Raw genomic sequence first — 24,547 nt, forward strand, 5'->3', positions numbered from 1 at the left:
CACTGACTACCTAGGAAGCCCCGTGCCTCCATTTCCTCACCTGCACAAAGAGATTCAAGACTGTCCCATCCACCAAGGCCTCCCTGCTGGCTTTAGACATCCTGTGCCCAAGTTGGATGGCGGGTCCTGTCCACCTAGTGAGGCTCTTCATGGCCTGGTCTGAGAGGCCCTGCAGGACCACTGGGACCCCCTGGCCAGGAGCTCTGGGTCAGGGGCTTGGCCATGCCAGCCCTTGGCCTCTGTGAGCAGGGACCTGGCCCCACCCCTGCCCCGCAGTGTCCCCAGGCTCGGTCTCACGGCGTCTCTCCTGGACCACGTGGGGCCCCAGCCTCCTGACGGTCCTCCCTACATCCCCTTGTGATCCTCTCCAGTCTGTTCTCCAGAGCTGCCTCCCAAGCCACCATTTCCAAGATGCCACCTGGCCCCACCCTCCTGCTCAAGGGTCCCGCTATGGATGGCAGTGAACTCCTGAGCACCTGCACGACTCGCCAGCTGTGCTTCACCAGAACTATTATTTACTCGATGTTTCCTTGTTACTTTTTGCTTATTTTAAAATGAAACTCTGCAGGCCTTTCCTGGATAGACAGGTGGCATCACCAGCCGTCTAAGAGGTGACTGAGGGCAGGGTCAGGTAGAGGGAGGCACCGGGGGGTGTCCCACACTGCACGGCAGCAGAGTGGGCCTTCCCCGCCCCCACCACGCCCCCAGCCTGGCCTCTGCACCGCCCACCGGCTTCTGCCTCGGTCCAAACACAGTCCACACTGACTCCCTCCCACAGGCTGAACAAGGATGGCGCCAGCTCTGGCTGGTTCTGAACCCTGCCTGCCACCACTGACCCCGGGGGCTGAGCCGCCTCCACCCTGGCACTGGCCTCCCTGCTCTGAGAGCTTCCGAGGCAGCAACAGTCTTCAGACTAGCCCGGCGTCTCCCTGAAGGCAGAGTGAATTGTTTTCTCCAACATCAGTTTGGGGACAAACATGGTAAGTGTGTTATTCATGGAAATGAGTGTGAACAGAGTAACTCTCCCCAGAGCCCAGTGAGAGCCCAGGGTGGGTCCCGCGCGCCCAGACCCTGGGCAGGGGGTCCAGGGGCCCCTCCTCCTGCCCAGGCCGTGCTCGTCCTCCAGGGGTGCTGGACGGGTTGCCACATGGGGAGAGGCACAGGGGACCCCCACTTCTCACCCCACCCCAACTGGAGTAAACACAGCAGCTTGGAGCCTTTGGACGATGCGCTTCAGTAGGTGGAGCCACCACACTGCCCCCGACGCCACTGCCAACGTTAGAGGGAGTCAGGCATCAAGTAAGTGACCGTCAGGGATGCTCCGGGGTCTCCCGGTCTGCTTTATGTGCTTCTCTGCACCCCGGGCTTTGCCGCACACACCCCCACATCTGGTAAAGCGCCAGCTGCAGGGATCACGTCCAGTCTCTCACACGCGCCCCCATCCTTCCTGTCACCCTGGAGACAGAAGAGGCCAGCCCCAGGAGAGACAGAGGCATTGGGAGTGGCGAGGTCTCATCCAGGGCCGCAGAGCACCCACCTCGGCAGTGCCAGGGGCTTCAACTGGCTTGTGCCCAGGACTCTGGACCCCGAGCGGCAAACCTGGATCACGTCCTGGGCTGCGGCGCCCTCGCTGGAGGAGAGCTGCACTGAGCCGGGGGCTGGGGGCAGGCCTGACGGGGCTGAGGTGGGGCCGAGGAGAAGGACGTGTCTTCTAGAAGCCAGCGGCAGAGATGAAGAGTCTGAGGGGTGCACACTGGGCTGCCGTGTGGAAGCTTTGTGGGGACCGGGGACAGGAGCAGCCTCAGGGCAGCCACGCTGGCCACAGAGCGCCGTGCCTGCAGGATGGGACCCCGGCAGCTGAGCAACGTCACGGGCACCCTCGGTTCCGCGCCCCGAGCGCCCAGGCGCTGTCTCTCGTCCTGATGTCAGAACAGGAGGCAGAGCCCCAGCTCCGAGCAGACGCAGCAGCAGCCCCTCCTCCCCCACCCAGAGCCACTGCCCCTGAGAAAACCCCTGAGCGGCCTCTGCTGTCCCCGCTCGGACCCCACGGGGGCACAGCAGCTCGGGTCAGCAAAAGGCCCAGAGAGGCGGCCACACACAGCGCCCCCTCCAAAGTGAGGCTCTTCGGCAAGCCTTCAACTCAGGCAGCCTTGTTCCAGATTCCTTGGGCCGACGCATCGTCTGGACCCACAGGGAAGAAGAGAAACGGCCAGAGCCCCTGCAGTGGGCCTGGGCCCGGGGGCCGGGCTGAGGGCCGGGCCGGGGGCTCCTCCCCGACCTTGAAGTCACGGCCTGGGCCCAGTGTTGCGCTAAGATACGTACCCCCTATTCCTGTCTCCCAGTTGGACGGCACCCGACTTCAGGAACATCTCGGTTTTGAAACGCTGCCTTTTGGCAAATTCACAGAAAGGAGCACCTCACTGGCTTCAGAAGCACTCCCTGCTGGGAGCGGCGGGCGCGCTCCGACACTGTCTAGAAACCACTGGAGACGGGCTACCGTGGCCAAGGGCAATACAGAAGTCCCGATGGGGACACTGTCATTCTCACAGCGACACCCGCGGTCCTCAGAAAGTGACGGGGGTGCACAGAGCTCGGGGTGGAGTGCGTGCTTAGCAGGCACAAGGTCCTGGGTTCAATACCCAGTACCTCCATTAAATAACCAACCCAATAAAAATAAAAATAAAATAAACCTAATTACCCCCCCCAAAGTATTTTTTAAAAATTTAAAAAGTGATTCGGTGTCGTCCTCAAGAACTCGGCCTCGATGCCAACACACACGTGCTTTTTATCTCTAAACGACACGGTGCGTTATCACTGCGAGTCTGCCCAACCGAAACCAACGCGTTTCTCCTTTCGTTGAAAGGAGAGGCGTGTGACTCCAGCTGCAGTCCCGACTCACCGGCGAATGAGTTAAAACGCTCAGCTTTCCAGGAGGTGCCATGACTTACTTTTAAATAAACTTTTTAGTCTGAGAGCACTGTAGCTTCACGTGCAACCGGATGAAATAATAATAATAAGAGATCCCAGGTTCCTCCAATGCAGTTTCCCACCCTGGAAGCATCTTGAGAAGCTCCAGTGTGGAATCCCAACCAGGACGCTGACTTGGGAACTGTTGGGGGACAGAACAGCCCCCTCTCCAGGAGGGTTCCCCGCTGCCTTTTAACCGCCCCCCTCATCACCTTTATACCCTCCTCAACTCCTGGCAACCACAAATCTGCTCTGTTTGTATAATTTTGTCACTTCAAGACTGTTAGACAAATGAGATCGTATAGGATGTGCCCTTTTGGAATCAGCTTTTCACTCAGTGTAATTCTGGAGGTCCATCCGAGGGGCGCGTGACCAGCTCACATTCGATCCCGTTCACCGCTGCGGAATGCTCCCCAGCACCGGTGCATCACAGCTGTTTACCCCCGCCCGACCACGGAAGGACACCTGGGTTGTTTCCAGGTTTGGGTTATTACAAATAATGCTGCTACAAACACCCACGTACAGGTTTTTGTGTGAACGTAAGGTTTCATTTCTCTGATACAAATGCCTAGAAGTGCAGTTTCTGGGTCACACACAGTCAAATGTTTAGTTAATTAAGAAACTTCAAACTGCTCTCCAGAGGGGCCGCCCCGTTTTCCATTCCTGCCACCGACGTAAGAGGGCGCTGGTGTCTTTGCATCCTTGCCAGCACTTGGTGTGGCTGCTGCTTTTTATTTTGGCCTCTCTGATGGGCGGTACCTCACTGGGGTTTAATCTGCATTTCCCAAACGCTAACGGTAACGTCTTCTCACGTGCTCGTGTGCCGTGGGTGCATCCTCTTCAGCAAAACGCGCACCGCTGGGCTGTTCTCAGCCGTCCTGCCCTTTGGCCAGAGAGAACAGCTTTCTCGGGGCTGTTTCTGTCTGTGTCCGTTGGTGTTCCTGACTTGCTGGCTTCTTCAGCTCTGACTCCGGGATGCACGAGGCCAGAAGAAAACTCAAAGAACTCACTGCTGTGTCTTCTTGGGTCTGAGGCCCCCGGGGCTGCCTTCTTCACCTCACCTTCCAGTCATCTTCTGTTTGCTTTAGACCCAATGTCCAGAGTTTTTACTGCACTCCTGGCAAGAGGGGGCACAAGTCCATCTACTCTGTCTTCCTGGAGGCAGAAGTCCTGCCCCACCTTTTTGATCAAAGGAAAGAAAAACCTTAGACTTGTCTTCATTATTATTTCAGTTATAATTTAAATCACAAGCAGGATTTAACATCTGCCAGCTCACGTCTCGGGATAAAAGACAGAGATTCTATTAAATGAGTGTAAAAACCGCCCACCTGCTTGAGGAAAGGGTCCCCACCTCCCGTCCTTGAGTGAATGACTCTCTCAGGGAAAACATGTTCTGCAGAAGCCACTTTCTGTGCGGCTCTGAGTTTGTCTGATTCAGTCCAGGGAGGGGGCTTAACGCCGCACGAACACCTGGACATGTCTTCTGAGCCACGGGAAGGGGCAGCGGCAATGACTTCATCACGTGAACCACTGAGTGCTGAAGATGTTTTCCAGGCGGCAGTGCAAGTTTTGAAAATAACAGGACTGGGTTTAGACACAGGTCTGCTTCTACCAAACCAGGCACCCAGCCAACCGCCACTTACAAACAGAGACGTGTCACCACCAGATTTCCAGCGCAGGAGACTCAGCACCGCCAGCCAAACCTGGGTTCTTCCGATGAGGAGACTGGGGTCCAGCGGGAGCATGTCCCCCAAGGACACAATGCTGCCTCCTAAGAGCATGTGCTCCAGGCCTGCTCCCCCCACCGCAGACAGGACAACGTGGCTGTGATCCGAGGCAGCCGGGAGAGACCCCAGAGGGCGCCCCCGCCACCCAGGAGTGAGCCTAATGAGCCTGGACCAAAGCTGCCCTGTTTCTGACTCGGAAAGCTGAAAAGAAAGCCTCGTAAGGATCAAACTCTTCCCAAAAGACTCAACTGTGCCCAGAACGACACTCAAAAATACCTAAAGGGCTACAGAACACCCAGCTCCAATGATGTAAAGTCATTGTGTCTGGCGTCCAATCAAAAATCACTAGGCACTAGGCACATAGAGAAGTGGGGGAACAGGACTCCTGACGAGAGGGAGAAACAGCAGAAAGACATGCAGATGTGAAGCAGATGCGAGAATTCGTAGACCAGGACGTTAAGACAGCCAGGACTGAGAAAACCCACGTGATCAAAAAGGTACAGGAGTACGGAGATTCCTCAGAAAACTAAAAATAGACTTACCCTATGATCCAGCAATCCCACTCCTGGGCATGTATCCAGAGGAAACTCTAATTCAAAAAGATACATGCACCCCAATGTTCACAACAGCACTATTTACAACAGCAAAGACACGGAAGCAACCTAAGTGTCCGTCAACAGATGACTGGATAAAGACGATGTGGTATATTTATACAACGGAATACTACTCAGCCATAAAAAAGAATGAAATCATGCTATTTGCAGTAACATGAATGGACCTGGAGATCATCATTCTAAGTGAAGTAATCCAGAAAGAGAAAGAAAAATATCATATGATAGCGCTTATATATGGAATCTTAAAAAAAGACACATATGAACTTATTTACAAAACACAAAGAAACTCACAGATATAGAAAACAAACTTTTGGTTACCCAGGGGGAAAGGGGGTGGGAAGGGATAAATTGGGAGTTTAAGATTTGCAGATACTGAGTACTGTATATAAAATAGATAAAGTTTCTACTGTCCAGCACAGTAGTAACCTAGCATGAAAAAGAACATGAAAAGGAACACATGCATGTGTGTGAATGGCTGGAACATGACACTGTGCACCAGAAACTGACACAACATTGTCAACTACACTTATTTTAAAAGATGGGGAAAAAAAGAATGAAAAAGAAGGTAAAGGAAACAGCAGCAGGTTAAGAAGAGATGTGGAGTAAATTTAAAGTCCAAATCAGTAACACGGAGCTGAAAACACAGCGTCTGAGGTAAGAAATGCAGCGGGCGGTGTGGACAGCAGGGTGGTGCACTGCAAAAGGAAAGGTCAGTGAACCTGCAACACGGCAACAAAGATGACCTAAAATAGAACAGCGACTTTAAAACATGTCCACAGCCTCTTCTTTAGTAGAATCTTTACATTTTGGTAGCTTTTCAAAAAGAAGAGAAAAATGTAGATATATGGCCCCTAATGGAATACTTTGTGTTTTTTTTTTTGCTCGAAGGCCTTTAACTGATCACTGTGTCACATCCTCACAGCACAAGAGAACGTACACAAACGGAAATTTAAACTTTTTTACTGCGACCTTCAGCGCTGAGGTTATGAACATGTCTTCCAGGCTGAGTCATCACTGCAATTATTATGGCTCCATAACCGGCTCCAAAAGCCAAACACATTACACGTTCGGACAAATGATTAAACGTATTAGGAACACAGCTCTGAACGAGCTGGCGGGGCTGGGGGTCAGAGTGCGGGGGTTAAAGCCTTCCCTGCTCCCTGTGTTTGGAGCCCCAGAACTGCCCACCTGGGGCGGGCGGGGGCGGGGAGGCCTGCGGTTACCGACGGCCCGACACCGGCTGTGTCGTCCCACGCGTGACTGCGATGCAGCCCCCGCGTGTCCGCCCGCCGTGTGCGGGGCCCCCGCCTGTCAGCCTGACGCGCCATGAAGGAGGGTCTCGCCACCACCGCCGCAGCTCCCCAGGACTCTGAGCCCCAACAGAAGGCCTTGCTGATCTCAACAGCTGGTCCTAAGCTCGTGGCAGGGCCGGGCCAAGGACAACTGAGGCGGCTGGAGATGGAGACGGAGCTGGAGGCTCCCTCTGAGGGTTCAAATAAAGATGCAGGGGCAGGGGCCATGGACTGAGACGTGGACAGACCGTAGTCAAAGGAACAGGCTAGACAGATCGACACAGGTGTCACCACCTGTCTGTGACGGAGAGACACGCGAGGGCAGGGGAAGGGGCTGGCTGGTGCTGGCCTCGCTGCATGTTCACAGGTCCAGGGTCTGCCTGGGCGCCTACCTCCCACCACAGACCAACAGCCGCTTTCCAGCGGGCTGCAGATACAGACATGACAGGTGAAATGATAACCCTATAGAGGAAAACCTCGTAGGTCTTCCTGGCCCTGAAGATGCAAAGATTTCTTAACAGGACACAAAAAACACTTCCCATAAAGGAAACCGATGGATGGGGCTTTAGTAAGAACGTGCACGAATCAGACAAAGGGGGTGGAAGGCAAACCCTGGTCAGAAGAGACGTCTAAACACACCTCCAGAGCATGGGGTCCAGAGCACGGCGAGGAGTCTGGCAAGCCAGCGCGGAGAAGGCCGACAGTGCGACGGGAAACGGGGAGGGGGTGGAGAGCACCCCCACCAGAGGCCGCCCAGGGGTCGTGGGCAGGGCGACGGGCTTGGCGTTGGTCCCAGTGAGATGGAGACGCGGAGCAGTCTCTCCACCCTCCGCCTGTGGACCAGGGCTGCTGAGCCACCCCGATCCATCCGGGCGACGTCATCCTGCAGCCGGGCCAGGCCTGCCAGCCTCCCTGCGGAAGCACAGCCTCGCTCTCAGCCAGGCCCTGGCGCATCCTCACCCAGCCTCCGGCGCCCCCTGCGTGGCCCTCAACACGGCCCTGCCCGATCCCGGGCTCCGGCCTGCAGCCCCGCGGCTGTAGTGGAAAAGCAACCAGCCAGAGGCCAGGGAGCCAGCCGGGCGCCCTCTGTGTCTTGCCGTCTCCAGGCCCCCAAGTTCTGCTCCAGCCGGCGGTTAGTGCCTGAAGACAGCTACTGCCCTCTCTCTCTCTCTCCTGTCAGTTTAGAGGTTTTTTTATGGTAGGAGAGCAAGCTCAGTGCCAGTTACTCCATCACAGCCGGAAGAGGAATTCAGAAGACCCTCTGTTCATGGAACACGTCTCAGAACTAGCGTTTGGCAACATAACGTAGGGGAGATGCTATAGTGGCTGGTGATGAGTGTCCTCTGTCAGAGGCAGCAAGAGAAAAATGTACATGTGTGTCCATTTACGCGTGGGGGTGTGTCTGACTGAAGTTTAGAAATGAAAAAGCTAAAAGACGTTGAGCAATGGGACAAAGCGGTCCCGACAGCAGCCCAGAGGGCACTGGCCCTGCCAGTGCCGGCAGAGACGGGACCACTCTGCCCTGACTCAGATGCAACTTACTCCTAAGAGGTCCCTTTAGGGGAAAAGGACACTTGCTCAGGGTAGCGTCTAACAACAGCCAGTTCACGGTGTTCCCTCCCGCAGCAGGAGTTTTGAAAATATGAAGTTCAGGTGCAAAAGCTGTGATGCTCCGTGCGCAGCGGGCGGGCTGCCGGGGCCCTAGCGTTCCGACACAGACGGGCGTTCAGGGCACGGCCCAGGGGACCGGTGGCTTCAGTTGCGTGCGTGGCCAGTGCTCAGGAGCTGCTGCTGGTCCGCACGCGCCGGCTGCTGTCACATGACCTGCAGTTTGCCTGGAAGGTCCTGGAGCCTCTTGCCGTTGCTACGGGCTCACCTGCTCAGAACCTGCTCCATAAACTTCAGGTTGCTTCTGTCTGTCTCGGTTTACCAGTGTGTACTGTGCATCTACCAATTAAAAAAATACCTACAGTGGTGAAGTGCTGTCATGAGTGAGATTTTTGTAGAAAACGGACACTGTTCCTGTAAACTTGAAAGTTCCACCTTCCTTTTTATCCACGAAGACTATTTATTTTTTAAATGTGAGATTTCCTAGAAACATGACTATTCCATCCCCGCAGCACAAACGGTATCAACCTGGGGCAGAGGGTCCGAGGCTAAGCTGCGGACACACCGTGTGGGAGGCGGCAGGGGTCCACACGTGGGTCACATCCCGGAACCAGTGAACACATCACCTCACATGACAACAGGGGTTTTGCAAATGTGATTAAGGCTAAAGACTCTCAGAGGAGATTATCCCGGATTGTCCCCGGGGCTCAGTCTAATCCCGTGAGTCCTAAAGGCAGACACCCTTTCCCAGCTGAGATCGAGAGACATGACCTGAGGAAGACCGGACCCCAGTGCTGGCCCTGAGGATGGAGAAGGCCGCCCTAAGCCAAGGACCGACACGGCCTCTCAGAGCTCAGATGGCCTCAGGTCACAGCACAAGAAGACAGGGACCCGGGTCCTCTGACCACAAGGGGCTGAGCTCCACCATCAACCCAGGTGGGCAAGGAAACGGGCCCCCAGGTCCCCAGAGGACCGCACCTGCCCACACTCTGACTTCACCAACAGCTGTAAGGTAAGTCTGTGCTGCTGCCAGCTGCTAGGTTTGTGGCCTCTGTTTGGTGGCAATTAACACAGACCCTACTCCCCGAAGGCTGAAGGCCTGGGGTGTCCGTTTCACGCGCGGTGCACAACCACCTGTACACCAGGCCTGAGTCCGCTCTTCCTCGGCCACCTGGTCACAGGGACGTGCCCCCGAGGCCGCCGTGTGAGTGGGGAGGAGAAGGCGGTGTCGCTGGGTGAGACCCTCGGCATTCGGGCCACTCCCTCCCGTGACTTCCCTGTGCCGAGGTCACGTGGGCTCCCCGTCCTCCTGATGACCAAACGCCACCTCGCACGCCCGACCCGATGGCCTGGACGGTCCGACAACGCGCACGTCAATACAGGCAGCTCAGGTCACACGGTGGCGTGGTGGCTCCGGTTAAACGTCACGTCCCGCTCAGGCCCAGCAGCGAGAGGCGAGCCCGTCGATCCCACCAGGCACTTCCGAGCAGGCGTCCGGAGAGCTGCGGGAAACGCGCCTGGGAGAGACATAGCAGGTGGCTTTCTAACAGCAAAGTCATCTCTTTGGTCTAAATCGTGTAATTTTACTAAGCAGAAAAAAAATCTCATGGACGGCCACACGACTAGATTACACGACTCAAAAATAGGCCCTGATACACGTAAGAATCTAACACACGGTCTTCGACAGCAAGGGGCGCGTGATCCCTAAGTCCTAAGTCCTGGGGTGATCAGTTGGCTGATTGTGAAAGAAAAATGAATCTACAGGATACTGCCTTACAGAATCCTAAATGGATTAGAGAGAATTAAGGGTGAAAACCGAAGCATTAAAACCCTTGGGGAGAAGCAGAAACAAGCACGGCTCAAATCTCTGGAGAGAGACGACTTTCTGGGCTTGAAGAAGATGAGAGGAGCTCGCACGAGGAAGGACCGGGGGGCCGCATGGCGCGGCAGCTTCGCACCCCCTCACTACCAGCGCGATGCGATCAAGAAGCTAAAAACAAGCTGAAACAACATCTGCAGTAAATACAACAAAAACGTTAGCATCTTTACTGTATTAGGAGGTTGTGAAACTCAATAACAACACCAAGATCTCCAAGATAAATAGGTAACTATCAAAAGAGATCATTTACAAAAAAGGAAAAAAAATGATTTAAAAAATACACAAGAAAACAGTCTCCGCTTGAGATGGAGAAAAACCACCCCGCAGGTGAGAAAGGGCCACATAATCACCCGAATCACGTCTTTCCTTGGGCCCATTAAAGGGTCAGGTCCCAAGGGAACCGAGCGGTGACAAGCCCCTCCAGAGGGACACGGGCACCTGGGCTGGCTCACCTCTGGCAGAGCCCAGGAGCAAGTGGGGAGAAGAAATCAGCTCCAGTTTCCACGTGTGTCTAAGGGCTGCCTGTGGGCTCGCACAGCCGTGTGGACTCCTGGAGCCCAGACATGAGAAAGCCGAGGACTGGACAGGAGCTGAGGGGCTCCACACCCCCGTGGCGCAGGAGGCAGGAGGCAGCCGGCTGCCACTGGGGCGGGCGGGCACGAGGCACACCCCACTTCCCGGGCCCCTCTTTCACACAAAGCAGAAGCCTTCGGCCACTGGGAGAAGAGCAGCAGGCCCTCTGGCCCCAGGGCCACGGGGAGAGGAGTGAAAGTAAAATCTCTCCTTCCCTCCTGCCCAGGAGCTAGGAAGAGACCCCAGCCTCCAGGGTAAGTGTGGAGGCCAAAAACACCTGCCCCGGGGAGCAAGAGGAGGCCCCTCGGGCTCAAGATCCTGCACCGACACAAAGCAGGGCTTGGCTGCGGGCGAGGCTCGGGGATGCTCAGAAGACCCTCCTCAAGTTCAGGCACCTAAGCCTTGACAGCCCTTAGGCTGGATCAGAAGAATGGAGATCGCCCTTTCCCCAAAGGGGAAAGATCGCCCTGCACTGGGTAACAAGCGACAGCTGTCTAGTGCTGGACAACCCTTCTGTGGTGCAGGTGTGCAGAGTGTCAAAAGCTAAGGCTGGAGCAGGAACACAGAATAACCCCCGCAGCCCCCTGGGCACCACTCTGCACACAGCATAAGGCCACCCCCAGTGGAGGGTAAAGGCGGAAGCAGCAGGCCTGGCCCACGTCAACCACTGCCTGGCGGGCCCAAACCCACCCACTAACACAGGGAGAGGTGTGCCCTTCTCTGGGCGTGATGTTTTTCCCCCAGTCTCCACTGTTCTTCCACAGACAATGTCTGACGTTCAGTTAAAACTCATGAGACTCAGAAAAAAGCAAGGAGAACAACCCACTGTCAACAAATAAAGCAGCCGACAGCACTAGGTCACAGATGCTAAGTTGTTGCAACTACCAGACAGGAAGTTCAAGTAACTGACTAACATATCTAAGCATTTAATGGAAAAGGTGGATGACATGGATGAAAAGATGGAGAATTAGAGCAGAGAAACGGAAACGATAGAAAAGGCTCAGTGGAAACATTAGGAATAATAAACACGGTATCAGAGGTGAAGCATTATTGACCAGCTGATCAGGGGAACTGACAACGCTGAGGACAGACTCAGGGAACCTGAAGACAGGCCAATGGAAAGTACCAAATACGAAATATAAAAAGAAAAAACAAAACCAAACAGAGACTCTAAAACTGCCAGGCAACATCAAGCAGCCCAACACACGAGCAGCTGGGGCCACAGAGCACACAGGGAGGAGAGATACGCAACGAAACAAAATGACAGAGGATTGGTCAAAACTAATAAAACAGAAGAAAACCAGAGACTCAGGGAGCTCACAGATCCTCGACCAAGAAAAATAAAATCCAGACAAATCCCAGTCAAACTAATGAAACAACCTTGAAAGAAATGAAAGCTGAGGAGGGGACGCATAACACTCAGAGGAACAAAGATAGGAATTATGGAAGCCTCGTCAGAAACCAGGCAAGCTAGCAGACGAGGGAAAGGTACCTTTAAAGTGCTGGAAAACAAGACAATACAAGCACAAAACACCTGTCAAGCCAGGATTCTACACTCAGCAAAAATATTTTTCAAAAATGAAGGAGTTGACCCCCTCACACCCATTAGGATGGCTACTGTCCAAACAAAAGCAAACAAAGCAGGACAGGAAATAGCAGTGCTGGTGAGGATGCGGATAAATCTGAGCCCTTGTTGCTGCTGGTGGGGATGGCAAATAGAGCAGCTGCTTCGGGAACCAGTCTGGCAGCTGCTCACACAGTTTTAGACAGAGTTACTACACGATCCAGCAACTCTGCTCCTAGAGATCCACCCAAGAGAAATGAAAAGAAAACGTCCACACAAAGTTCACAGCAGCGTTATGCACAACAGCCAAAAAGCTACTGATAAATGTCCATCAATGACAAACAGATAAACCAAATGTGGTGCAGCCCGCCCATGGAATATCACCCTGCAATAAAAAGGAATGAAGTGCTGATAGACGTTACCATGTGGTTGAGCCTTGAAAACGTAATGCTAAGTCAAAGAGCTCAGACACCAAAGGTCACATATGTATGATTCCATTTATATGAAATGTCCAGAAGAGGCAAACATACAGAGAAAGGAAGGAGGTTAGTGATTGCCAGGGGCTGGGGACAAGGGGGTGGGAAGTGCCTGCTAAAGATACAGTTTCTTTTGGGGTGCTGGGAAGGTTCTAAATTTGTGGTTAGTTGCCGAACTCTGTGAATAGTGTTATATATTACTAAAGTTATTACCATTGGTACATACATATTTTTCAGACAAACAAAAGTTGGAAGTATTTGTTGCCAGCAGACCTGCACCATAAAACACGTTAAAAGGATGTTCAGACAGAAGAAAGTCATCAGTCGGAAAACTGAATCCACACAAAGGAGTGAAGGATGTTCAAAATGGTAAGAAGGACGTACACATAAAAGGCTCTTTTCCTAGTTTTAATCCTTTTAAGAGACAACAGATTATTCGAAGCAAAACGAGTAACAATGTGTCATAGGGTTTGTAATATACACAGAAGTAAAATATCTGAAAACAATAGCAAAAAATGGGAGGGAGAAAATCAGAGTCATTAAATATATGTGAGTTGGCAAAACATCAAGGACTGTGATAAGCTAAAGATGATGCTGAAAACCCCACAGAAAGTGCCAAAAATTAAGAGAGAAGCATAACAAAGAAGCCAATAGCAGAGGTAACAGAGGATCATAAAAAATACTCAACCCCAAAGAAGGCAAGAAGAGAGGAGCAAAGAGGAGACAACGCAAGTGGGAAACAAAGAGCAGAAAGTTACAGCTGCGTCCGACCATCTCCCTAAATACTAACTGTGGACGGTCCAAACAACACAGTTGAAAGGCAGACATTCCCAGACGAGATTTGTTTAAAAGGCAAGCACCAACTCTATGCAATCTACAGGAAACTCACTTAAATATAAAGGGACAGATCAGCCAAAAGTAAAAGGATGGAAAAGCTCTATGATACAAATTCTAATGTAAAGAAAGCTGACGTGATTGTATTAATGTTCAATCACATAAATTTCAGAGCAAGGAACGTTGTAAGGGATGATGAGGGACACCGTATGACGATAAAGGAGTCTGTAAACCAAGCAGACGTAGCAATCCTCAATGTTCGTGCATCAAACAACAGGGCTTCAAACACGCATCAAACAGAAACTGTCAGAAATGAAAGTAGAAACAGGAATATTCACACGTGGAGCCTTCAGCACTCACCTCTCAGAGATGAAATAAGTGCACAAAACACTAGGTAAAGATAGGGAAGCCCTCGGCCAGGTAGGCCGCCCTGCCGTCCGCAGGCCACCCCCCAACAGCCGCAGAACGCACGGACTTTCACGCACACATAAAACATCCACCCAGGGAGACTCTGTACTGGGCGGCAAAACAAATCTCAGCAGAGTTAGAATGACTGAAACGATGCAAAGAATGTCCTCCAGCCAGAAAGAAAGTGAACTAGAAATACATAATAAAAAGAGAAAAAGAAAAAATTTAAATATTTGGAAATGTAAAAAACACACTTTCAAATAACCCATTCACTCCAGAAGAAATTATAGGGAAATCAGAAAAATATTTTGAACTGTATGTACATAAAGGCACTATACATCAAAATTTGTTGAACACAACTGAAGTGGAATGGGAGGGGGCATGATGACAACGAACGCTTGTGTTAGAAAATACGAAACAGCTCCAATCGCAGTCTAATCCTAGTCTAACTCTCCATTTTTAACACATAGAAAAATAAAAATAAATGCAAAGTAAGCAGAACAGGAGCAATAAGGATGTGAGTAGAAGGCAATGCACTGAAGACAGACGAACAAGAGCAGAAGTCGATGGGAGAGTTTGTGAAAACAGTAGTACTGACAAACCTCTGGAAAGACTGATGAAGGAGCGAGAGACAGAGGGAGAGGGAAGCCGCAAGCCACCACGATGAAGAGTGAGGGGGGGGCGTAGCTCAGGGGTGGGGCACGTGCTTAGCATGCACGAGGCCCTGGGCTCGATCCCCAGCATCTCTGCTAATGAACAAACGAACAAATAAACCTAATTACCCCCCGCCACAAAAAACAAAAACAACGAAAAGCATGAAAGAGGGGACGTCACTACGCAGCCCACAGACACGGAAAGAACAGCGGCAACGGAGCAGCTGACTCCTCGAAAGACACAAACTAACGAAAGTCGCTCAGAACTTGAGTAGCCTTTTGTCCATTAAAAAATTGAAATTGTGGTTAAAAAAAAAAAAAAAAAAAAAAACCTCCGAAAAGGAAAACCCAAGGCACAGGGCCTGTGCTGGTGAACTCTAAAAACATTTAGGGAAGAGAGAGAACGGTTCTGTGTTAACTATTCCAGAAGCATAGACGTGAACACTTCCCATCTCATTTCCGAGGCCAGCGTTCCTCTGACACGGGAACCAGACAAAGGTGGTACACGAAAGGAACACCCCTCCTTAAGACGGACGCAAAAATCCTTAACAAAACCAGCCTCTCAGATCCAGCCCACACAGGGAGGGTGACAGTGTGGGCAGCTGGGACATGCACAGGGAGTGCGAAATGGCTTTTGACAAAATTCAAAATCCATTCACTATAAAACCTTTGAGATGATTCATCAAACTGTACCTCTGAGATACGTGTAGTTACTGTACAGGAATCATACCGCAATAAAGCTGTTAAAAAATAAAAACTTTCAACCAACTGTGAGCCAAGCAAGGGCTGCTTACTCAACCTGATCAAAGAAGTCCACAAAAAAATCTACAGCTAACGACAGAGAAAGACTGACTTCTTTTCCCCTAAAATAGGAAACAATGCTGAACATCTCACCACTTCTGTTCAACACCGAACAAGAAAGAGAACCAAAAGCCATGCCAAATGCAAACTAAAAATACATCGTTATTCACATATGATGTAGAAAATCCCAAAGAATCTACTGAGAACACGTGAGTTTATCAAGTTACTCAAAAGAGAAAAATCAATTACATCCATCGATTACATTCCTATAAACTAGCAACAAACGATCTCACTTCAGAACAGCACCATTCTACCACAGCACCGAAGTAATACAAAATACTCAGGAATACAGCCTACAAAATACTTACAATATTTATACACTTAAAGCCACAAGACATTCATGAGAGAAAATTAAAGATCTAAATCAATGGAGAGACGTAACGTGTTCACAGATCACAAAACTCAATACTGTCATGAGGCTAATTTTCCCCAAACGGAAACATAGATTAAACGCAGCCTCAAAGTCCCAGTAGATTTTGTTTTGTAGCAACTGAGAAGCTGTTTCTAAATTGAATATGGAAAAAGCAAATGACCTATATTTGCAGTTTCGGAAGATCTAATAGGAAATTTTGGAAAATGACAGATTTGGAATGGGAAATCACTACCCAGACTCAGCTTCCAACAAAGCTACACTCATCAAGACAATGTGGCATTGATACAAATACATACAGATCAATGGAGCAAAACAGAAAAAGAGACCCTCATGTCATCTGGCCAATTAACTTTTGGCAAAGGGCCCAAGAAAATTCAATGGAGGAAAGATAGTCTTGAACAAATCGTTCTAGAATAATTACACGTCTCTATGAGAAAACAAACAAACAAAAGAGAGGAAAAAAAAACAACCCACAGCTCAACCCGCATTTAGAAACCTAGGAGAAATGAATCAGGGAGCTAATGTGAAACAAAACTGCAGAGCTTCCAGATCCAAACACAGACACACACCTTCATGACCTTGGATTAGAAAAAAGTGATCGGAGAGGAGGGAAAAGGCACAGGCCCCGTATAAAAATCACTGACAAATTGGACTCCAGAAAACTGTTACATCTGTCTTTGAAAGACACAGTTACGAAAATGAAAAGACAAGCCACAGACCGGGAGGAAACACTCGGAGACACACGTCTGATAAAGGACTTGTATCCAGAATACACGTGTTCTTCAGAGGTCTCAAAATTCAGTAAGAAGAAGATAAACAACCCGATTTAAAGACGAGCAAAGACTTGAAAGGGCTGTCACCAAAGCGGGTGCACAGACAGCAAACAGGCACACGAAGGGCCGTCAGCATCACCGTCTTCAGGGAGACGCGATAAAGCCACCGGGCTGCCTCCACACCCCGGACAGCCGCCCAAAGGCGGGCCTGGCCGCACCCAGCGCCGCGAGGGGCAGGGAGGACAGGGCCTCCCTCGCGGGGCTGCTGGGGACACGGCCTGGCTCAGCCGCTTTGGAAAACACCTTGTTGGTTCACACACACCCACCCTGTGACCCCGCCCAGGCATCCGCCCGAGGGAAGTGAGAGTACGAGTCTGGGCAGAGGGCTGCAGAGCAAAGTTCACAGCATCTTCCTCTGTCCCGGGAAAAGCTGGAAGCAGCCCCAAGTCCACGGGCCAACCTGGGGTACGTCCACGCAACGGAACACTGCTCAGCAAGAATAATCTCAATGATTCACGACTGATGCAGGCGACAATAAGCCTTAAAACAAGTACGCTGGGTGGAAGCAAGACCTAAACAAAATACAAAAAGCACCACAGGGTTCCATTTACACGCAGTCCTGGAAGGCTGCCGGGGACGCGGTGGGCTGTCAGGCAGGAGCAGGAGGGGAGGACCGCAGAGAGGAGAGGCGTCTGCACTGTCCTGAGCGCAGAGACGGCTCGGCGGGAGTGCGCATGTGTCGCCGCTTCCTGCACTGAATCATCAGAAAAGGAGGTTTCAAAGCCATAAGCAGCATGCTAAAGGGACTGTCTGGGGACCACCGACGAGGCAGGCGGGCTGGCGTGGCTCTTCTGAAAGCAGCGTGATAATATGAATTTTCAAGTCTTCAAAGTGCCACTAACTTTTACCCCAGGAATTTCAAACCTCAGATTCTACCCCAAAGAAGTCATTGTAAATACAGAGAAAACCTGATGCTCAGAAATGTTCGATACAATATTATCTATAATAGTGCAACCCTGGGAACAACCTGCTCATGAATTAAGTGAGTTTCTGCACAATGAAATGTGCTTAAGAAGAATTTATTCTAAAAAGGAGAATGAGTGTCTCACACCAGGGGAGGAGAGAGAAGCAACACTTACTGGACAGAATGATCCTAACAGCGCAAAAAAACTGAAAAAAAAGAAAAGGAAGATATTCCAAAATTTTAGTGTTTTATCTTGTGGGCAGTAATTTATCTTGGAAGAATGTGATTATTTTCATCTCTTCTTCTTTTCTAGATACTTTTCAAGTTTCCATAATGAGAATGTATTTGTTTTATGTAATTAAAAAAAACTACCATAAGGAGAGCACATCTGAAGACCATCCCTGTCCCACGGTGCCCAGGAAGGGTCCCTGAGCGGCTGCGGGGCTGGATCTGGGGTGGCTGTGGGGGACCTGGGGACGCCGGACCAGGAGGAAGCCCCGCCCGTGCCTCCGAGCTGTGCCTGTCCCTCCGTCTTCTCTGAGTTTTCTCCCGCATTGCTGCTGTGGCCCCGGGCGGGTGTCTGCATGGGGCCCTGGGGCTCCTTCTAAAGCCCTGGAGACTAAGCTCTTCTTAAACTAAACGGACATCCCTGACAATGTGGAGAGGCGAGCACTAAGGCAGGCTTCAGAGCTGGACTCCCTCTCCTCTGGGTGAACGGAAAACAAGAATGGATGAGTGAATGGATGAGTGACAACGAAAGGCCCAGAGGAGCACCCAGCTCGCAGAGCAGAGCTGACGCCTGGTGATTAGCAATTTCGAAGAACAGAAAAGCAGCCGAGGAGGGAAGAAGCACTCTCAGAGGGCCGGCGGTCCTGGGGGACACGCGCACGGGGCGCGGAGTGAGCCTTGCCAGTGCGCCCACCGCTGCTGCCGGCCCCCAGGGCCCTCTCCGGCACGAGGCGGGCAGCAGACTTGGGTGGTCAGAGCCCCTGGGGCTGGGACCGCTGTGCACCCCGTGGGGCCTGACCCCGGGACGCCTGCACATGCGGCTCAGTGAACACCTGCCCTGTGGGTAAGCGGTAGCGACGAGCTTGGTGGAGCCCCCAGAGCTCCCCGCTGCCACCCCACCATCACCACCCCTCCCTGCCAAGAGGTCCTTCTGGCCTTGGGTTTTGTCTTCTTCCCGCCCCAATCAGGCTACAAGCCAAGTTCACTTTCTAATAAAACGCTGACATGCAGGCGCCAGTGGTCACTCCAGGGGGCCTGCACCCAGATGAACCTTGGACTCAACGTGCAAAACCGTGGCAAGTGCCCCTGGAGCTTCAGGGAGAGCCCAGCTCTTCCTGATGAGCGTCCGCTTCTGAAAGACGAGCTCCTGGAAGACTCGTCTGGGGGCCTAAGTTAGACGTGATGGGTGCGACCGTCTCCTGTTCTGAGCGCCCTCGTCGTGGAGGACGTTCGATCTCAGCTTCACCGTGGACTTGGGGGAGAGTGTTCCTGGGGCTTGACAACAAGACGTGCCCCCAAGACCGTCGGCCCCCACCCCGCTGCTCCGCCCGCCCCCACCAGCGGGCGCCCACCCAGAGACCCTGCAGGCCCAGAGTAACACTGGGTCAAGCAGCCAGCAGGCAGGCGGAGCCCGAGAAAGGCAGCGGCTCAGAGACAATGCCAGTCACAGTGCAGGGAGGACGCCACACGGCCTGGGGCCATTGCCACCCACGAGTGGACCTTTGACGGGTGCAGTCAAACACCCCAGCCTCAAAGCACACAGGCTAACGGCTGTGCGAGGTCTCTTGGTCTGGGACACAGGGCTGTGCCCTGGAGTCCAAGCCTCCGTCCGGGAGGGACAGACCCCCGGCACAAGGCCTTCCCTGCACCAGGCGGGGAGCCACCTCGCTTTGAGCCCAGTCCCCCAGGCCTCAGAGGTGCTTTCCCGTGGCCCCCTCGTCAGCTGAGCCGCTTGGGAAGTGACAGCCACGGACATGTTCTGAGGTGACTTCCCGAGGTGTCACAGGGCACAGCAGGCGCTAACCCAGCACCGGGGGCCTTCGGGAAGGACGCGCCGTCCTGCGAGGGGAGGGGGCGGGCAGTGCGAAGCATCTGGGGCCGCGGCTCTGGAGCACCTTGGGGTGCGGGACCCACAGCCAGCGCCTCTGAGCCGGGAAGTGCGCGCCCGGGGCCCGGGGAGGGAGACTGGGGGTGACGTTCTCAAAAAGGCACACTCGCTGTGGCGCGTGTCCTGGACTCCTTCAATCCCTGTACTAAAGAGGGCTGTTTCCGGGTCCGAATGGAAAATTAACATCACCACCCACTTCGCCTCTGGCTTGACTGTCTGGAAACGGAAGAACAAGGAAAACCAAAGATGTAGCGTCTGTCCTGAGCGCAATTCCCAGTTCACAGAAGCCCCCAGGCGAGAGCGGCCCTCCAAGAAGGTCTGCAGGACCCCCGCACTTATCTCAAGATCCCGGGGCTGACGGGGGCCCTTCCTCCTCCCCGCAGCTCCCGGGCTGGACTGCCGCCCAGCTGTCCCCAAGGTGTCAGTCAGGGTCTCAGAGTGATGGGTCTTCCCGGGGGGTCTGCAGGGTGACAGGAACCAATCCGGTGCGTCGCTTGGATTTATCAGGTATGCGCCCAGATCAGCACAGGATCGGGAAAGCAAGCTTAGACACAGACACACGTGGCCACGCTCCCTTCAGCCTCAAGAATGAAAGTGCCACCCTCTGCGCGATGGTGGTTACCCACCTGGACCCCCAGAGCAGCCTGGACGCAGCTGAGCTTCCGCTGGCAATGCCGGGGAGAAAGACCAAGGCCGTGCCGCGGCCTCGTCTGCTTTTCTGCTGCGCTGCTCCCTCAGGAACCAGGTAGCGTTTACTACTGGTCTGTTCAAAGGCTTGGATCCACGGGGAACGCCCTCAAAGCTACAACGCGGATCCTGGTGTTGAATGAACAGCCCTCCTCTGCGCTGTGCTCTGTGCTCTCTCTCCCACACTTAATGCACAGAGTCAAAGGCCACAGCTTTAGATCTGCAGCCACTTACATCTCAATTTACATCTTAATATGTGTCGGAATAATTTACACCTTGCCAAATTACCTGTGATGTTGCCTCCACCAAACCCTGCCAGCCCCAGTCAACCTCCAACTTCCTCTGAACTGGAGACAGTGAGGCATGATGTCTCAGCACCCATTTCTTTCAAGGAAAAATGTTGGAAATCAGCTCAAAAGCTGTGTGACCCCCAAACACTTGAGTTCCTTGCATGAGAAGTGATGTCAAGGAGCACACGGGGATTCTTGAAGAAGTTTTAAAGAGAAGACACCATCCCAGCAAAGGGCAGGAAGCCATAAACACTCCTGTCATTAGAAAAACGCAGGGCCCCACCCCGCCCCATCCCACTTCAGCCAGAAAGAGGGATCTGGGCGCCTCTGGGCCATGTGCAGGGGGCTCGCCACACCCCGCCCTGAGGGCGGTCACAGCCGGGCTCCCCCCACCCCTCGGCTGCCTTGAGAGCAGGCTTGGCTCTGAATACGAATCAGATAAACACCGGGTGTCAGCAGAGGAGCCCTGAGCCAAGCAGGCCCCACCCGCCTGCAAACGCACACAGGAGCATGGACGCAAAAGGGGCAGATGGAGCTCCTTCCTGTGCGAGATCCTTTGCACACTGGAGAGGACATGTTTCCCCCACCGTGAGCCTTCCAGCTCCATACGTGTGCACACGAAACACAGACGCCAGTTCACACGGGATAAACCTGTGCGGGGAGCCCTCCGCCCAGCCCGAGGGCGGCCAAGCCTCTGCCGCAGTCAGAACAGACGCATCTAGGCCCACAGGGTCGCCCAGCCCTGCTCCTCTCACCCGCGTTCCTCTGGCCCGGCCAAGCTGTCTCCGCTCACCCAAGACCCGGCCCGGCTTGTGCAGTCGGCTCCCAGAGCTCTGTGACTCAGCAAAGCGCTCAGTTCTCTTTCAGATGGAATTTACCACGCGGTGACTGCATCCAGGGGGAGGGACCATCTCCCCGGCCGTTTCTAAGCAGATGCCGGTGGCCTGATTGCTAAGCTCTCGGAGCCAGCGTGTAAGGGCTACACCCAGATGGGCAGGCGTTCTCTGGAGCACCAGGCGCTGCGCTCAGCCCGGAGGCTGCACGGATGGATGACTGCGGGGGGAAGGATGCAGGTGCTCTGCCTGCTGGCGGAGGCACAGCCGTGCAGCTGGGTCGGGAAAGCCGCTCTCCTCTGTCACAGGAGGAGGGATCCTGGACTTGGGTTGGTCTGGCCACATCCTCCCGTGAAGAGGCAAGTGGAGGACAGCGATGTTGGAGGACTCCGGCCACAAGGCTCTCCCCGGTGTCCCGTGCCGCAGGACAGCATCCCAGTCCTCTTTCCCTCAGAGGATCCGCTCTGGACTCCGTGCAGCTGTGAGGCCACGATGTGAATGGGCTTCCACTCCAAGGGCATCTTTATTTCAGTGGAGAGGGGACAGCAGTGATTAGCATCCACTAAACTCTGAGGAGTGGAAGCAGAAACGAGCCAAGTGAGGCAGCGCCGCCCGTGCAGCCGGCCGGCACAGGAGAGCCCTCCGCACATCCAGCCGGTCCGGAGCGGACCTCCGGGGAGCTCAGGGCTGGCTCCTTGGCAAAGGCAGGCCCGTGGTGTCCACGCTGGAGGCACTCAGAGCCCAGCCTCTGACTGCATCAAGGAAACCAGCCCGGGGTACAGATGGCCCGGCCCTCGGGGCCCCGCCTGCCCAGGACGTACCGCGGCTGCACGGCGTCCAGGCGAGGAAACTGTGGGGCAGGAGGCCGGGGAGTCTGCCCACGGTCACCAGCTGGCAGGGCGGCGCCCAGACCCACCCCGGGGTCGGGGGAAGGAGGTGTGGCTCTGGAGACCGAGATCCAAACCGCCCCACCATGCCGAGGGGCGCGACTCGGGGCTCCCACTCTTTGGGGCCTGTTCCAGCTGCAGGCCTGGCACCATGTCAGGGTGGCTCCTGTCCAGGTGAGAGGCAGACGGCAGGGGGTGACCTTCTGAACCCAGAAATGTGAATGCCAAGCCTGCGTCCTGGGGAAACGACACGTCGTGGTGTTTGTACAGATGTTCTATAACAGATACGTTTACACCGCGTTCCCTGTGCCCAGCACAGCTCTCAGGACTTTAACTCATTCAAGGACGATCAGGTCACTGTCGCCCAGAACACACCAGTGAATGTGGGAAGCATCCTAAATGTCCAACCACAAATGATCTGCATAAAGGAGGGGTGCACACACACCAGAGCACCACCGCGCCATGGCACGCGGCGAGCCTTCCCTCACTGACACGGAGACGTGCAAACTACGTGCTGTGAAGTGTCTTAAAAGCCAGCTGCAAAATGTGGGCATAGTAGGATCACACTTCTATTTTTAAAAATAAAAAGTGCATTAAAGACAGACACATAGACCAATGGAATAGAACAGAGAGCCCAGAAATAAACCCTCACATACATGTGACATCACTTTTGACAAGGGCGCCAAGACCATTCAATAGAGAAAGGATAGTCCTTTCGATAAACAGCGCTGGGAAAACCGGACATCCACATGCCAAAGAATGAAGCTGGACCCTGGCCGAACACCACATACAAAAATTCACCCGAAACGGATCAAGGACCTAAATGTAAGACTTAAAACAACAGAAACTTTTAGAAGAAAACTCAGGACAAAAGCTTCACGACATTTGACTTGAAATGGTTTCTTGGATTTGACACCAAAGGCACAGGTAACAAAAGAAAAAATAGGCAAACTGGACTTCAGGAAAATTTTTAAAATTTTGTGCATCAAAGACACTATTCACAGAGTAAAAAGGCACCTCACAGAATGGGAGAACATATTTGCAAATCATACATCTGATTATTATCTATAATATGTAGAGAGCTCCTAAAACTCAACAAGAAAAACCAAATTTTAAAATGGGCAAAGGAGTTGCATAGACATTTCTCCAAAGAGGACAAACAGCCAATAAGAACATGAAAAGATGCTCAACATCACTAATTACCTAGGAGATGCAAATCAAAACCAATAAGATACAGCCCACATCCATTAGGATAACTACTATAAAAAAAGCAAATCAGAAAACAAGTGTTGGCAAGGATGTGGAGAAACTGGACCCTTCTCCACTCTCGGCAGGAATGTAAAACGGTCCAGCCACTGGAAAACAGCATGGCGGCTCCTCAAAAAATTAAAACTAGAATTACCATGTGATCCAGCAGTTCAACTTCTGGGTATACAACCAACAGAATTGAAAGCAGGGTCTCAAAGAGATATTCGTGTATCTGTGTTCGCAGCAGCGTGATTCACAACAACTAAAGGAAGGAAGCAACCCAAGTGCCCACAGACGGACAGGAGGATAAGAAATGTGATCTATACCCACCGTCAAATACTAGTCCACCTTAAATACTAGTCCACCTTAAAGAGGAAGGAAGTTCTGCATCACACCCCAGCCTGGGTGAGCCCGATGGACACTGTTCTCAGTGAGATAATCCAAACACAAAAAGACAGTCATCACACAATTCCACCCACACGAGGACCCTCAAGCAGGCAAAATCACAGAGACAGAAACGAAGTGCGATGGGTTTCCAAGGGCTGGGAGGAGGGGCGTGGGGAGTTACTGTTTAAAGGTGTGGAGTTTTAGTTCTGGGGGATGAAAAGAGCTGTGCAGATGGCGGTGGCGACGGGTCTACAACAGCGTGAATGTACTTAATACCACTGAACCGTCCACTTTAAAGTGGGTAAGATGGTAAGTTTAATGTCATGTGTATTTTAACACAATACAAATGTGAAAAAAATAAGTGTGCACATATACGTGTGTGTTGCATCCACAGGAAAAGAAGAGGCTGGAAGTGTACGCACCAAAGTGTAAGTGGCTGTCTCTCTCGGGGGTGCACTCTCGGGTGACCCGACTTCCCACTTTCTAGCTTTCGGAATTGTGCATATTTTTTAACGATGAGTAAGTATTTTTAG

The 24,547-nt window shown here is 52.7% G+C and overlaps 1 protein-coding gene across 8 annotated transcripts in view; it reads right to left on the reverse strand.

Annotated features, from left to right (window-relative positions):
• The window catches only part of JAKMIP3 (Janus kinase and microtubule interacting protein 3), a 108,286-nt gene that overhangs the window by 61,973 nt on the left and 21,766 nt on the right, over positions 1–24,547 (reverse strand). The window lies entirely within an intron of this gene.

The sequence above is a fragment of the Camelus bactrianus genome, chromosome 11, assembly GCF_048773025.1.
Source record: "Camelus bactrianus isolate YW-2024 breed Bactrian camel chromosome 11, ASM4877302v1, whole genome shotgun sequence".
Lineage (NCBI taxonomy): Eukaryota > Metazoa > Chordata > Mammalia > Artiodactyla > Camelidae > Camelus > Camelus bactrianus.